We start from the raw sequence: 14,579 nt of genomic DNA, 5'->3' as shown, positions 1-14,579 counted from the left end.
AGCCACCAGGAAGCACGATGATTAGATTCATTGCCCCGCCGAGGACTCAGGAAACTGAGTTCCACTTCTAGTTCCAAATTAATTATGTCTCTTGCCGCAGGCGCCTCCCGGGGCTGGCGTGACCCCACCCTCAAGGGGTGAAACAGACTTCCTCGAGGAGGAGGGTCCCTCCCCGACGCCCCTAATTCCTTGCCTCCACTGCGGGCGGCCCTCCAGGCCTGGGGAGGGCGCTGTCGGCTCCGGGAGCCGGGCCCTCTGGCCGGCGGACAGACAGGGAAGCCGCCTCCATGGTGGTGCGCTGTCCAGCATTTCAGCAATCGGCGGCGGCAGCGGCGACGGCGCCCGCGGGGAAACGGAGGGCGCGGGGCCACCGGGGCCGCGGAGCTGCCCTGCCGAACCCAGCCGAGGAGGCAGCCTGGAGGCAGCCCGGACAAGCGGGGCAGGAGGACTTGGCTTCAGCGCCCGGCGAAGCGCGGCGGTAAGCGGGGAGGTGAGAGCCCCTGATGGGGCGGCGGCATTCCCTAGAGGGGCTGGGGCTAGGTGGAACCTCTGGCCTCCCTAGCAGGGCCGGGACCTGGGATCCACAGGCCCCGGAGCAGAGGGCAGGTGTTGGGGGACTGCTGGAGTGTCAGTCCAAGGGTGTGAGGCACCTGGGGGACAGAGGTGAGGAATGTTTTTCATTTCATTGAGAGGGATGGAGAGAGCCAGAACCCCGTGGGGTCACAGGCAGGAATCTCCTGGACATAAATGACCATGGTCAGGCCGCTGAGGAAGCTAGAAAGGCCCCCAACCGCAGGCCAGTTGACCTCCCCCAACTGAGGAGAAGGACCCACTCCCCGAGGAAAGGAAAGGCCAACGCAGGGACCCTGTGGAGGTTCTGGTCACTGGGGGTGGAGGAGAAAACCCCACTTGAATGCTGGGCCCCTGTCCAGCATGGGGTGCCAGCAGAGAGGACAGTATGGCCCCTTTCCCAGCTGCCCAAATGCCCCTGGGGAGGCAGGAGCTGGCAGTGAGAACTGGGTCTCACACAAGATGGCATTTACTCTCACACTGGGAGTAGGACAGAGGACACAAAAGAGAAAATAGCTACTAGGAGTTTAGGAGGGATCCTTTATGGCTCTCTAGAGTCCACGGGAGAGTTTCTGGGACTCAGAATGTGCCCAGCCCTGGAGCAAATTCCTGGTAGAGAGGAGGGATGAGAGAAGAGACGCAGACTCTGCCTCACATCCTCCTCCCCCTCCTTCCCAGGGCTCCTGCCTGGACAGTGTTGAAGCCTCCTGCAGTTCCTGCTCCTGACAGCAGGTCCATTGTGGGGATGGATCTGTGGGGGGAACAGGAGAAAAGCACTCAGGTCTGACACCTGTGCTCTGTCCCAGCCATAGCTGCTCACCCCCTAAGATCTCATTCACTCACCCATTTCTGGCACTGGGATCTGGGCTGGTCTTTTGTCCTATATCTAGATAAGAGACAGGTACTTTGATGGAGAGAGAGCAGGGCAGGAGCTGGAGAGTCTCTCTGTGCAGGGAACATCTTAAGGTCATGACCCCAACATGTGCCAAGTTCTTCATCAGCCAGAAATAGGACCAAGTTGGCTAGGAACTTGCTCCCACACAACACCAGCTTTTTGGTTCCTTAACTTTATGCCCCATCCCACTCTCCTGTGAAGGGTAGAGGAGGTATTCTTGAAGAGTGAAGAAAGAGTTGATTGGTTTTTAAGAGGTGGAGGTGGGTGGGTATGGAGTCATGGACTCTGAAGTCAGAGAAACATGGGTTTAAATCTAGCTGTGTGACCTTGGGTAAACCACTTAACATTTCTGAATCTACTTCTCAGTCTGTAAAGCAGGTATCGTGTTAACAGTACCTACTTCGTAGAGCTGTTGAAAAGAATAACCAAATAATGGATGAGAAACTACTTTTTTTTTAAGTTTAAGGTGCTGAGTGTTAGTAAATTGAATACAAGCAAGAATTTCTTATGGGGGACCTGGAAAAAAGTGGGAAAGTTTTCAGCATTGTTGAAGGCATGTCTTTCTCTTCCCAGAGGAGATAGACCTTGGCTGAGGGTCTCATGCCAGGCTCCATCCTAGGGACAATGCTAAGTTGACTCGGTTAATCCTCACCAAAGCTTCACAAGGAAGGCATCATTGCCCCTATTTCACAGCCAAGAAAAGAGGCTGAGTGACTTTCCCAAGGTCATGAATCTACCCAAGCTATCTTCCCTGGGGCAGGAGTGAAGCTGATGAGCTTTCCCAGCCCCTTGATAGCAAGACCCAGTTAAGTGTCAGTTTCTTGATTCATGATGCCAGTTTTACAGGTGGGGAGCCTGAGGCATATAAGTGGGATGTGCAGTGCCGTGAGGAGGTGACTCTCCCAAGGTCACTGGAATATTTGAAGGTGGGATGTGCTCTGAATTGGCCAGCTGGGGGCTCCCTCCCCAGCCCACTCCCACCATTGTCACGCCTGCCATGGGGGGAGTCTTGGTCTGTCTGGCAGGCCCATTTGCTTACTGCCACAACTTCTCCTCACTTCCTTTGCCTGCCAGCCTCTTGCTGACCTTGACAAGCTGGTGACTGTTCCTTCCCGAGGGGTTAGCCCGCACCCCCCTGCAGTGGGACAATGGTCGCAAGCAGCTGCCAGCACTGCTGGGGTCAGCCTCCCCTACTGACTTTTCTCCTCTACTGCCTACTTCTCACTTGCCCCAGGAACAATATCATAGCCTTCCTGTCCGAACAGCTTGCCAGGGGTGCCAGTGAGGAGATGGGAGAGCCCAGCCTCTTCCTTAACTCCCCTACGCATTTAAGCCCCTGCCACTTCACATACATGATCTCATTTCGTCCTCACACAACCTGGTGCCAAAGGTGCCACTGTCTCCATTTCACAGAGGAGCAAACCAAGGCCTGAAAGTGTGACATGACTTTCTCAAGGTTACAGAGCAAGACCTTGGTGCAACCCAAGTCCACTGCCTCAGGGCCAGTGTGGTTTCCACAGTGCCAGTCTGTCTTCAATTCTCTAGGCTCTCCTGGCTGAGGGGTCAACCAGGGCATGGTGGGTTTGGGGAGCATGTGGTAAAGATAAATGAGGGCCCAGGGACAGGAGTTCAAGGACCTTCTTTCTGGGCCCAGCTCTGACCCTAGCTCACTTTGTGACCTTTAGCAGGTTCCTTCTTGTCTCTAGGTCTCAGTGTTCCCAACCATAAAACGATGGGGTTTGACTAGATGACCCTGAGGGCCCTGCCAGCACGAGGAGCTTGAGATCTTTCTGCTCTATAAATTTGTATGTCAGGAAGCCTTGTGGTTCTGTTGGTGAAAGTAGAAGTCAACTCCAGTGTTCCATGGTTGGCCTTAGTAGCTGGAGCTGAGATTCAACATTCATTCCTCCCTACTACTTGTGGACTCGGAGGTCTTAACTAAAGGGGTTGAGCCAGGATTAGACCCCTAGGTGTGAGGTGACCTGCAGGGACCCTGAAGATGCCTTCACCACCTCTCAGAGTATCCACCAGGGCCAGGAAGGCCCCCAGGACCCATATGCACAGGTCAGACATCCAGGGATGCAGCAGGGGGATGGTGGGGCAGGCTTCTTTATGGGGTCTCAGGGAAGAGGAGGGATTTTGCAGCTGGTACTATAAAGAAAGAATGTGGAGCCTTGCAGAGGGATGGTCGGTATAGCTACTGCTCCAGGTTGAGGTGGGAAGGCCGGCCAGGTTAGAAATGGGGGAGAGACTCCTTCTCAATGCCAAGACTTGGCTCAGTGAAGTGTTGAGAGCTCAGCAAGGAGGAGGGGCTTAGTGAGGAAAGATGGGATAAGTGAGGGAGGGTTCATGAAGTGCAGGAGGCTCAGTGGGGGGGAGGGGCTCAGGGAAGGAAAGGGGCATTCAACGAGTGGGCAGAGGAGTCTGATGAAAGGCAGGGGAGTTCGGTGAGGGGGCTGAGAAAGGGGAAGTGGTTCAGTGATGAGGAAGGGGTCAAAGTGAGAGTGTGCTCAGTGAGGGGACAGAGAGGTGAGCAAGAAGGCTGGAGGCCCAGAGCAGCAGAGGGGCTTTTTGGCCAAGAATTACAGACCCCCAGCCTAGGTCCTCCTTGTGGCTTAGTTAGTGCCTACTGACACCTCTGAGTTCCTGCCTTTTCACCCACTTCTGGGTCACAAGCACAGGAAGGAAACAGCTCCATCCCCAGAGGTCAGACCTGTTGGACCCAAGCCTCTGTCATCCAGAACTGAGCTCTCAGGGGACAGGAGCAGGTGAGCCAGGTCCAGGTAGGCCAGGCTGCCTATTGGCTTGGGAGAATGCCCTCAGCGGTCATGTGCTCCTGGGCTCCAGAGCAGCCCCCAACTCCCAAGGACTCCCCCAGTAGCCAAAAGCCACCAGCCCACTGCTTCCTCGCTAGTCAGCCTGGCCTCATCCTCCCGCCGCCCCCGCCCTGGCCTCCTGCCCACTGCAGAGGCTGCTGTGCCAGCTGGAGCCAGCGGACACTGTCTCAGCTCCCTCAGCATCCTGCTGGGCCTTTGAGGCCTATGAAGAGACCTGGGCCCAGTAAACCAGACCCTGGGGTATGGGAAGCTTACTTAGCCTAGGAGTTCTTGGCCTGCCTATTTCTGGCCTTGCATTTGGCCTGTGGCAGGGAGACCTCTCCCAGACCTGAGCCTCATCCCCACCATCCATTCTAGTCTCACTCCCAGAACTCTCCAGGATGGAAACAGGTAAAAATAAGTTTTATTGAATTCTTTTGATTTTAAGAATGGCACGTCTTCATTGTACAAGATTTGGGAAATACAGAAACCAAAGAGAATATGAAAATCATCTATAATCCCACTATCCAGGGTAACCACTATTAGCATGGCGGGATATTTCCTTCCAGGCTTTTTTCTCTGCATTCATAGACACACAGAATTAAGTAACTGGGATCACACTGTTGGAGGAAAACAGTATTTTTCGCTCTATTGTGAACATTCTCTGATGTCTATAAAGATTCTTCAGAAAAATACTTTAAATGGCCATACAAAGGCTGGACGTGAGTGGAGTTGCTTCCCAGGAAGCCGGTGGGGAGAGCCCCACTGTATCCTTCCCCTGTTGGGGCACACCTTTGGAGTCTGCTGGCTGTGGGTTTTCCATGGACAGGATGGCTTTGGAGTCTGTGATAGGGTCAGCCAGAGGGTGGAGTTGGCTTGCTCCTTCAGGACCCCTCTCTCCTCAGGGACTGAGAGGGGGAGTGGCCAAAGCTGCTAGGGGTGGGGCAGGGGAGGGTTACACTGGGGGGAGGTTGAGAACCTGGATGCCACAGGCCTCAGAAGAAAGATCTCAGAACTGGGAATCAGGAGACCTGGGCTCCAGTCTTAGCTGTGCCCAGCCTCCACTCTCAGGTCTGTTTTCTGTCCTATAAAATGGGCCTATTACTACCTGCCTGCAGGTGTGATATGAGAAGGAACTCAGGTAACGAGTATGAAAGCACCTTAAAAAACTTGCTATTAAGTGGATTCCAACTCATGATGACCCCATGTGTGTCAGAGTAGAACTGTGCTCCATAGGGTTTTCAGTGGCTTTTTCAGAAATAGATTGCCAGGCCTTTCTTCTGAGGTGCCTCTGGGTGGATTCGAACCTCCAGCCTTTCAGTTAGCAGCCAAGTGCCTTAGCCATTTGTACCACCCAGGGACTCCAAGGGTGGGTAAAATCCAGTGTGCTCCTGAGAGATGGTAGTCACCATTTACCCAACATTCATTGACTGTCTACGAATTTTTGGGCATAGTATGAGCACTGAAGATACAAAGGTGAATCAGGCACTGTCCTTGACCTTGAAGAGCTCTCAGTTTAATGGGAAAGCAAGGCATTTGGGGCAACTGCCAGTGATGACCCAATGAGGTCCTGCTAGAACTAAGAGGTGTCCACAGTGATGTGGGCAGTCAGAGAACGATTCTTGGAGAAGTGACATTTAAGTTGGGCCTTGAAGATTGACAGGGAAGGTGCCAGACAAAGAAGGCAGAGGAGCGATGTTGCAAAGAACAGCATGGGCAGAGGCCCACAGGTATGGAAAGTCCTGGCTGAATTAAGAGGGTAATGGATCATCTAGTGTAGCCATAGCACAAAGGCCATGCAGGGGAATAGAGGCGGCCCAGCAGGAATGGTAGGCTGGTTGGGTCATGAAGGACGTTGAAAAGGGCTTTAAGATCTGGGAATTTGTTTGGAAAGCCATGAGGACCCTGGAAGGCTGTGAAGCAGGAGAGTGAAATGGTCAGGCTTGCCCTTTAGGAAGCCTACTCTGGCTGCAGTCGGATAGGCGATGGAGAGAAGGAGGCCAAGGGCAGAGAGGCCAGGGAGCAGCTGCTGTGTTCATCCAGGCGGGGGATGATGGGGCAGTCTCAGAGGCTCACCTCTGGGAGGTTTGACGGGTGTACGTGCATGTGCTCCTAGGAAGAAAGAAGACCTGTGGGGCAGGGGCAGGGTGAGAGGTGGGGAAACTGCCCTGCATGCCCTTCCCCAGCAGATGGCACAGCCACAGTATCAGACACGGAGCCCCACGTTTGGGGAGTGGGGTGCAGAGCTGGCATAGGGGGCCTCAAGGGAGGGAGGAAGCTGAGACTCCTCCCTGTCTGCCCCTGCCCAGCCTATGCGTCTACGTTCTTGTTCCACACACCACCACCAGCTGCTGTTGAATTGATTCTGACTTGTGCCCCCTCCCCCGCCATGTGTGTCAGATTGGAACTGTGCTCCAATGTCTGATTTTTCAGGAATTGATCACCAGGCCTTTCTTCTGAGGCACCTCTAGGTGGACTTGAACCTCCAGCCTTTGGTTAGCAGCAGAGCCCACTGACTGTTTATGCCACCCGTGGACTCCTTGGTTCTTGCGACCCATCCATTATTCTCCTGGGTATAGCTCTCTTCCCTGCCTCCCACATTCTCTTTTCCTCTATCTCCTGCTCTTTAGATATCAAAAAGCAGCCGATGGTCATTCATTCATTCTTTCGTGCATCAAACACTTGCTCAGCAGCTCCTCTGAGCTAAAAGCTTACTTGTCATTGTCATCCTCAAGCGCTGAGCTAGGCACTGCTGCGGGAAGGGAGGAGCAAGCCAGTCCTTATGCTTGAGCAGCCCTCAGTCTCGCGGGGGGTGGGAGCAAAGCTCCTAAGGCGTGAATGTCTTTGGATGGAAAATGCATGATGTGGGGAGCACCCCAGGGGCTGCCAGGGCCCTGGCATGGGGCTTGGCTACCTGGATGACTTTGGGGCAGGCATCACAGATGGGCCTCACAGGATGAGTTCAAGTTCGCAAAGGAAACAGCACAAGCAGAGAGATGGAGGAGGAAAGAGCCCCAGGCACTCAGGGAATAGTGTGGCTGGAGGGTTGGGGCCTGGGCTGAGGCGCAGAGGACCAGACTGGGGAGGCAGTACCCAGGGTGGGAATTGAGTGCCAGGCCCAGACACTGAGGACAGCAGAGAACCCAAGGACTGTTTCCAGCAGGTCAGTGCACAGCCAGAGCCATTTCAGGAAGGTCACCCTCACAGGCCGAGCAGATTTGGGCAGATGGAGAGAATAGGGGAACTTGCAGTGTGTTTTCAGGCCACGGGTCACATGGCTCAGGGCGTCTCCTACTGCACCTTGGCTCTGCCCAACCTGGGGCACCCAGGGCCACTGCAGCCATAGTCTCTAGGTGTAGAGTACCTGCCTCGGTATTTCCAGAAAAGCCTGTGAAAAGCAGATTCCTGGAACTTACTCAAAATGACTGATTCAGAATCTGAGTATGGAGCCTGGGAGTCTGCATTTTCGCAAGCCGCCAGGTGACCGTATGCACTAGAGTTGAGACAGCCCTGCCTTATTGGCTTTGCCTGGGGTTTTCTTTCTTCTGCTGCTGCTGTTAGTCTTCAAGGCTCAGCTCAAATGTCATCTCTGTGATACCTTGTTCCAAGCTCTCTCCTCCTTCCACGTGTCCAAGTGCCTGGTGCTGCTGCTTCCTCAGCCCCTTGTGTATGCTCTGTTCTGGCTGGTTGCTTCTCCACCTCCTTCAGTTATCACTGAGAGCTCTCGCATAGCATTAACCACGCACTGCTTGCAGCACTTCACCATGATCCTACGATGTAGCCAAGTTACAGTTAAGGAAATAGACACAGAGAAGTTAATAACTTCACCAAGGCCACCCAGCTAAGAAGTAGTGGAACCACAGAGCCCGTAGTGTCCTGTGCTGCCCTAGACAGGAGCTCTTTGAGAGCAGGAGCCCTGTGTTATTCACTGTCGTGGATCCCCAGAGCGAGCAAGGGGCCTGGCATATAGGAGGTGCTCGGTTTCCTCATCTGTAAAATGGGCTTAAAGATAATAATTCCCTCCCAGGGATGCTCTGGATCTTGGAGAAGTCTGTGGCACTAACGGGGGTTGTCAGCTGCAAGGTGCTTGGTCTGGGATGGGGGCAGGGCCAGCGGAGACAGGGACTCCTCTCTGGGGTTTTAGAGTGGGACAGCTTTCCAGACAGGAGTCCTTTTCCCGTCATCTACTGTGTTAAGGTTCAGCCTCTCCACAGAAATCGGACCCTCTAAACCTAGGGTCTAGAGGGGTGGAGGAGGAGCTATGATTGGGGTAGGGTCAGAGGCCCTGAGGAAGGGCTGATTGGGCAGCAGGGTGGGGACTCAAAGAGGCCATTGCTATTGAGCAGCCCCCATGCCCTGTGTGATTTTAAGGCATCCCCAAGAGCAAGCAGGGCCCCACCTCCATCATTCCCACCTCCCACCCACAGTCCCTCAGGAGCCATAGGTTATTGTCAATGATGTTAATTAACTGCTTAATTAGCCATTTAGGCTAATCAGACTAATTGAAATTAATTGGCTACTATTTGTCAAGGACCCTGAAAAGCTGTGCCTCTCCAAGTTGAACTGTGTGACTGGGCTCGGAGTCAGGGAGAAGCTGAGAATGCTCTGCAGACAGGGTGTGACTGGGCTGGGAGTCGGGGAGAAGCTGAAGATGCTCTGCAGACAGTGTGTGACTGGGCTGGGAGTCAGGGAGAAGCTGAGGGTACTCTGCAGACAGGGTGTGACTGGGCTGGGAGTCAGGGAGAAGCTGAGGATGCCCTGCAGACAGGGTGTGACTGGGCTGGGAGTCGGGGAGAAGCTGAGGATACTCTGCAGACAGTGTGTGACTGTGCTGAGAGTCAGGGAGAAGCTGAGGTACTCTGCAGACAGGGTGTGACTGGGCTGAGAGTCAGGGAGAAGCTGAGGATACTCTGCAGTGTGTGACTGGGCTGGGAGTCGGGGAGAAGCTGAGGATGCTCTGCAGACAGGGTGTGACTGGGCTGGGAGTCAGGGAGAAGCTGAGGGTACTCTGCAGACAGGGTGTGACTGGGCTGGGAGTCAGGGAGAAGCTGAGGATGCCCTGCAGACAGGGTGTGACTGGGCTGGGAGTCGGGGAGAAGCTGAGGATACTCTGCAGACAGTGTGTGACTGTGCTGAGAGTCAGGGAGAGGCTGAGGTACTCTGCAGACAGGGTGTGACTGGGCTGGGAGTCGGGGAGAAGCTGAGGATACTCTGCAGACAGTGTGTGACTGTGCTGAGAGTCAGGGAGAAGCTGAGGTACTCTGCAGACAGGGTGTGACTGGGCTGAGAGTCAGGGAGAAGCTGAGGATACTCTGCAGTGTGTGACTGGGCTGGGAGTCGGGGAGAAGCTGAGGATGCTCTGCAGACAGGGTGTGACTGGGCTGGGAGTCAGGGAGAAGCTGAGGGTACTCTGCAGACAGGGTGTGACTGGGCTGGGAGTCAGGGAGAAGCTGAGGATGCTCTGCAGACAGGGTGTGACTGGGCTGGGAGTCGGGGGGAAGCTGAGGATACTCTGCAGACAGTGTGTGACTGGGCTGGGAGTCAGGGAGAAGCTGAGAATGCTCTGCAGACAGGGTGTGACTGGGCTGGGAGTCGGGGAGAAGCTGAAGATGCTCTGCAGACAGTGTGTGACTGGGCTGGGAGTCAGGGAGAAGCTGAGGGTACTCTGCAGACAGGGTGTGACTGGGCTGGGAGTCAGGGAGAAGCTGAGGATGCTCTGCAGACAGGGTGTGACTGGGCTGGGAGTCGGGGAGAAGCTGAAGATGCTCTGCAGACAGTGTGTGACTGGGCTGGGAGTCAGGGAGAAGCTGAGGATGCTCTGCAGACAGGGTGTGACTGGGCTGGGAGTCGGGGAGAAGCTGAAGATGCTCTGCAGACAGTGTGTGACTGGGCTGGGAGTCAGGGAGAAGCTGAGGATGCTCTGCAGACAGGGTGTGACTGGGCTGGGAGTCGGGGGGAAGCTGAGGATACTCTGCAGACAGTGTGTGACTGGGCTGGGAGTCAGGGAGAAGCTGAGAATGCTCTGCAGACAGGGTGTGACTGGGCTGGGAGTCAGGGAGAAGCTGAGGGTACTCTGCAGACAGGGTGTGACTGGGCTGGGAGTCAGGGAGAAGCTGAGGATGCTCTGCAGACAGGGTGTGACTGGGCTAGGAGTCGGGGAGAAGCTGAGGATACTCTGCAGACAGGCTGTGACTGGGCTGGGAGTCAGGGAGAAGCTGAGGATACTCTGCAGACAGTGTGTGACTGTGCTGAGAGTCAGGGAGAAGCTGAGGGTACTCTGCAGACAGTGTGTGGGCTGGGAGTTGGGGAGAAGCTGAGGACGCTCTGCAGCCAGGGTGTGACTGGGCTGGGAGTCGGGGAGAAGCTGAAGATGCTCTGCAGACAGGGAGCGGCTGGTAGCCAGTGACAGCACTGAGGGCACCAGGGCTGCTGCCCATGGACAATGTGCCTCCCAGCAGCTTGCAGGACTGGGCCCTCACATCTTACTTAAAAAAAAAAAAAGTTTGAAGAGGACCAGGAGGAAGAATGGGATACTTTACTTCCTCCATCTCCAAGGGCTGTAAAGACCTTGGTGGAGGAGAGACATGAAAATCCTAAATAAGCCATGATATAAGTAGGTCACCACATAACAACTTCTGGGAGGAAGCATACATACTCAACAACAAAAAAAAAAAAAGGATAAGCAGCATAGGGTAGATAAAATATGCAAAATATTAAACTGATAAAAAGGATCAGATTTACATTATTTAGTCAAATACGGCCCCCAAAACCCACAGTACATTTTTATGGCTGTTTTAAAACACAACTTACAGTTTGAAATTATAGCACTTGAAACAAAAAAAACTACTATGAAATGCATCCTACGTTTTCGGGGAAAAAAAGCCAACCCACTCAAAAATGGGAGTGTGAATTTGTCTTCAGAGCTATTCTCTCAAGATTAAATGGCTCCTCCATCTAGTCCACCCTGGGCTGGGAGCTGGGAGCCTAGAGCCTTGTCTTGACTTCTTTATTGACTCCCTGAGGGTCCCTTTCCCTCTCTGGGCCTCAGTTTCCTCAAAAGTGAAGAGCTGGCCCATCTTCCTGAGAGAGTTCATACACAGGGCAGAGAAGGTGTGGGTTTAGAGTGTTCTGGAGATGAATACATATGTGAGGGGAGAAAGGGGGTCCATCTTTGAAGGAGGGTCAAGCTCCTAGCAAGAGGGACACTTCTGGGGAAGGAGGAGGGCTTGGTGAGAGAGACCTCAGCTTGGTAAGGGAAGACATGGAGAACAAACATGGGGTCTCTCTCTCCCCCTTTACTGCCCAATCCTGCAGCCCCTGGAGGAGGCAGGACGGGGAGAGACTGGAAAGTGTTGCCTAGCAACCAGAGGCACATCTGGATGGATGGGAATGGCAGGCGATGCTCCAGCCCCCAGCCTCGGCTCTCTTTTTGATCTCACCCAGCCCAGCAGAAACCTGGGGGAGGGGGGGATGCCCAGGGCAGCCTGCCTGATTAGAGCTGAGTCAACAGAGGGAATTTTCCATAATAAGATTGTGTGGGCAGTGGAGGCAGCTGCCCCTGGCCTCTCCTGTCACCATCCCCAGGGGAAGGAAGAGCCTTGTTTGTCCAGTATACACCCTTCCTGCTAATAGATTTTGGGGGCACATCACCCTCCAATTTTGATTTTTCCCAGTCTTGGAGATCCAGAGGCTCAGAACTCAGCTCTACCCAGACCCCACCAGTATCCAGGCCCCTGACCCCTAGTCCAGATGGGGAAACTGAGGCCCAAAGAGGCAAAGAGACCTGATCATTTGCTTCTAGCCCATCCTGCCCTTCCTCAGCCCAACTCCCAAGTGTGGGCAGGGGAGCGTCTGATCCCGGGGAGAGGAGAAGGAAACAATGGAAGCTGGTGAGTGTCTGGCTCTGATTTCACTCCAGGGTCAGCCCCAGAGGCCAGCTTGGAAGGGTCTGCAGGGAGCATGGAGTCCTGACACGCAGGTGGCTCTGCCTAGGACATCTTCCCAAAGCCATGTGGCTTGCACTCCCCATCCCAGGACGCGAGGATCACCACCTCTCTTGCAGCCCATCCCATCAGCGACAGCTCAGCCCCAGGAAGGTTCTTTCCCAGGCTCAGCTGAAGCTGTTCCTCTGGAACGCCACCCACTCCTCCAGCCCAGCATCTGCAGCCCCAGAGATGCCTTCTGCTCCCTGGCTGGAAGGCTTCCGCCTCCCTGAAGATGCTGAGGGCCCTGAAAGGCAGTAGAGTGGGCTGGGTGGGGGTGGAGATTCCTTTGTTCCACTAGAGCACAGGGGAGGGAGACTAAAACACTACTTGCTTTATTTGGTATCTGCACTGGTCTATACTGTAGGGTCTCTATGAATCAGAATCAACTTGACAGCAGTGGGTTCCTGGTCTGTACAGGTCTATCTACTGGGTTGAACTAGTTCTGTAGTATTGTCAATGACCGGTATGGCGTATTCTGACCCAGGCCACTGGTCTATAATACTGGTCCACATTGGTCTGTCCTCTCCTTATATGGCCAGTCTGACCCCCTGGCATGGCTGGGTCTGTCACATTTTCAAGGCTCTGTGTGGCCTGTCTTCGGCTACATTTGTCTGTACTGGTCTCACCCTGGGCTGCATGACCCGTACTGTGGGCCCCTAGGTAAGAAAGAGACAGCTGAGGCCACCTTGTCCCTGAAGACCTACCACTCAGGCTTTCTGCTCTGGGGACCCACATCAGAGGCAGCAGGAACAGGAGAAGGGGCCTTGAGCTCATGGGGGGCGGCGGAGCCTAAGTGCCAAGTAAGTGCTTCTCACATACGTTCAAAGACAGAGCTGGACTCCAGGGCTTAGAAAGTATATGACAACGTGACCCATGCAAATGTCAACATACACATGGCCTGGGCATATTGAGAGAGAGCCAAGACCTTTCTGTCTGAGGTCCCTGGAGATGCTGGTGGTATAAAACAAGTAGTGAGCTCCCCGTCAGTACAAACACAGGCTGGATTTCAACAAAAGTTCACAGGCAGCTGCTCTGTGCCAAGCCCTGTGCTGAGCACTCGGGACACAAAGATGGATGCAGCACAGTCACTGCCTGTGGGAGCCCTCAGTCCGGCCAAGGAGCAAACAGTCATGATAGGACAAGGTTAGTGCTGAGCATGATGATTGGAGGGCGAGGCTCCAAGACCACAACAGAGGCACGTCTGCCAGGGGAGGTCAGGGAAGGCTCCACAGAGGAGGTGATGCTTGAGCTGGGTCTTGTAGCATGGTTGGAAGGGAAGAACATTCCAGGCACAGGGAACAGTGTAGGGCACAGTGTAGGTGGGGCAGAGATCAGACTGGGGCTGGACAGGTCATCCAGAACCCGTGTGCCTGGCTAAACTGCAGGGCTTTCTCCTCTGGGCAGGGGGCTTGCTGTCTCTGCCTTGCCTGCCCTGAACACCCGATTCTGGCTCCGGGAACATCGCCAGTCCAGCTGCCCCATTCCACAGCACAGGTTGAGACTGCGGGGAAGGGGACAACCCCGAGTCCTACCCAGGCACAGCCGGCCCGTGCTGGGCTGGATGGGGAGGGCAGAGAAAGGGCCACAAGGACTCTCGCTGAGGCACAACACTGTATGGCCAGCACCCCGCAGGCCAGGCTGCCAGCCCCTCCAGGAGCCAGCCTTCCCACCCCCATCCCCTCTAGACCCTATCTGGGGCTCTGGCCAAGGCCTTCTCCTGGCTCCAACAGGGGCAGCAGGAAGCTCGGCTGCTGAATAATTGAAAGGAAGGCTTTCAGCATCTCTCCCTCCCCACTGCAGTGTCTTCTCGAGGGTTGGATAACAAACAGCAGCACCAGTGAGCCTCCAGAGCCTCCCAAGAGAGACTCTAAGGAAGCTGGGAGGAAGCTCACTCTGCTAACCCTCTCACTGCTGGCCTGCCTGAGGTGCCTTCCTCTCACCAGTGTGTACTGGTCTGTACCGGTCCTTGTGCATTGATCTTTGTCGAAAGGACCTTATTGGTCTACTAGTCTTTGCAAGTTTGTACTGATTTAGAATGGCACATCGTCTACCTGATCTGTTCTGATTTATACTGGTCTGTATTTCCTAGGGTTTCACTCACTGCCTAGAGTGGTTTAGACTGGTCAATATTCTTTATGGGTAATAACAATACCCGACAGTTATATGCGGAATTTAAACATAATACAGGCATTGCACTGCACACTTGTTTGTTTACTCCTCACAATCACCCTGAGAGGCAGTTACTAATATTAACCCCATTTTACAGATGAGAAAACTGAGCACAGAGGTTCAGCCACTTGCTTTAGGGCACAG

At 54.3% G+C, this 14,579-nt stretch overlaps 1 protein-coding gene across 1 annotated transcript in view; it reads left to right on the top strand.

Annotated features, from left to right (window-relative positions):
- The first annotated feature begins 345 nt into the window (after nucleotides 1–345).
- Nucleotides 346–14,579, top strand: part of SRRM3 (serine/arginine repetitive matrix 3) — a 61,564-nt gene continuing 47,330 nt past the window's right edge. The window contains exon 1 of the mRNA XM_049904869.1: nucleotides 346–478. The gene's annotated coding sequence lies outside the window, so the exon portion shown is untranslated. The remainder of the gene's footprint in view (nucleotides 479–14,579) is intronic.

This window comes from Elephas maximus, chromosome 12 (genome assembly GCF_024166365.1).
Source record: "Elephas maximus indicus isolate mEleMax1 chromosome 12, mEleMax1 primary haplotype, whole genome shotgun sequence".
Lineage (NCBI taxonomy): Eukaryota > Metazoa > Chordata > Mammalia > Proboscidea > Elephantidae > Elephas > Elephas maximus.
This window is presented reverse-complemented; position numbering and strand designations above follow the sequence as displayed.